Source organism: Fukomys damarensis, unplaced genomic scaffold (genome assembly GCF_012274545.1).
Source record: "Fukomys damarensis isolate Sample0158 unplaced genomic scaffold, DMR_v1.0_HiC HiC_scaffold_30, whole genome shotgun sequence".
Classification (NCBI taxonomy): Eukaryota; Metazoa; Chordata; class Mammalia; order Rodentia; family Bathyergidae; genus Fukomys; species Fukomys damarensis.
The window spans coordinates 40,101,542-40,103,663 of NW_022900942.1; positions in this window are offsets into that span (position 1 = coordinate 40,101,542).

The following is a 2,122-nucleotide window of genomic DNA, read 5'->3' on the forward strand; positions in this document are numbered from 1 at the left end:
CTAGTAACTTCATGCTCATAACTTGCCGTATGTCAGGAAAAATGCAAAGTCAGACCATGAGGAAGAAGAAATTCCAGACCGAGATGAGTGTAGGGAAATCTTTCCCTTCAAACAAGAACCATTTCAACTTTATGTTGAAGATTTTCTGGGTAGGAAATGTACCTTCTCAAATGTTTTGAAATTCTATCCACAACCACATAAGCGTGACGAATGAGGCGTCCTTGAAATCCCTAGCAAAGGAGTAACAGGGACCAGAGGTTGTTGGACAGCATGTCATTCTGCATTTCAAGCACGTGGGTGTTCAGATTCTCACTACTTGATCGTAGCTGCTTCAAACTGTAACGTATGGGCCAGTGGCTCTTTTAATGGATAATCTCTGGAGATGAGATTAACACCGATGAAAATTTGTCAAGCATTAAGGATCACGTAAACGTTGCATTGAAAGAAAAAGCTGTCAGGAGATGATAGAAATTGTGAATACTATGCCCTGTCAAAAGTAAATATCACTTTGAGTTATGTGTCAAGGTTTTAGACAATAATTGAAACTTTAAAGCTGGAGGAAAGGTTAGAAATTTAATAGACAAATATTTTGAAAACCTTTTTCCTACCAAGTAAAACTTATCTTTATGTAAGTTCTTAAGCAGAAAATTAACATATAGTATGTTAGAATAATTTTTGTGGCTGAAGTTGGAATAGGGATCTTCATACCTAATGCCTCCTAATCTCTTCCTCCACCCATTATAACATTGTTAACACATCTCTCCGAGCCCTGGAGCCTTCCTTATCCACTCCAAAAAGGTCCTGAAAATAAAAGTTGAAATCCTATCACTCAGAGCTAATATTGAAAGTAGTTAGAATAACATTAAATGGGAAATAGTATTTCTCCCATAAAAACAAAAAAATATCAAATATTGCTGGAATTAACTTAGATATTTAACACTTTAATCATAAAATGTTAGAACTTTATTTTAATTTTGCAATTGTTAATATATTTGGATCTTTTTCTTACCTCACCACCAAAATAGGCTGCTGTTCTGGATGTAATACCTGCCTTTAAGACAAGAAAGGGTCAAAAATGGTAGTGCCAGAAAAACATCTTTTTCTCTCCCAGAAACATCATCAAAATCCAAAGCTCATCCAGAACATCCAGCTGATGGTTGCCTTTCTCTCCTAGGCGACTAAAGTGTGCCATGGTTATGTCTATCTACGTAGGTAATTGGGGGATTTTGTTTTACTTGATACTGGGTGTAGTTTCATAGCCCTGAGCAACAGCCAGTTTCTATTTTCCAGGAAGAACAGGAAGTGATTAATCAAAAAATAAAAAATAAAAAAAAAAGGTTTGACACGCTACCTCTAGCCACATATCTTTATTTTATACCTAGTAACCCAGCTGTACTTAGACCTGGTTCAGGCCACCAGTGAATTGATAGTGAGCCTGTACTCTTATTCTGAAAGTGAATCTTGATAAATGAATCAATTTTAGAAAAGTAGAGGAAAAAGGGAAAATCTTTCAAATAGAAGAGCAGTGGGTCAAATACATGGAGTTAGATCTCTTATCTAATGGGTTACTAATGGGAAGGAGACTGTCTTTGTTACTTTTCTCATTGCTGAAACAAGACATCTGATACCCAAAGTTAAAGGAGAAAGGTTTATTATCATGCACAGTTTATAGAGGTTTCAGTTCATAATTGGCTGGTTCCAAGGCAGGGCGGCAGAAGGGCATGGCAGAGGGGCAACAGTTCATGGCAGGCAGAAGGCAAGAAGCCAGTGAAGTAGTGAAAAAGCAGTAACTGGCCTGCCTTTTTTCTATCCCTTTATATCCAGTCAGGTTACCTGTCCTGAGTGGTGCTGCTCACACCTACAATGTGCTTTCCCATTATCCACACCCAAAACTATGCCAAACCAATCAGTGGACAGATTTAATAATCACACACCCTTAGTCCCAGAATCAAACATTTAATCACAGCCAATGAAACTACCTCTGAAAATTCCCAGCAATGACCACAGGAGGCTTTGAAAAGGACAAGACACAAGGGGAGAAAGAGAGAAAGAGGGGGAGGAGAAAAGGAGGAGCAGAAGCAGGAGGAGGAGGAGAAAGAGGAGGAGGAGGAGGAAGAGGAGG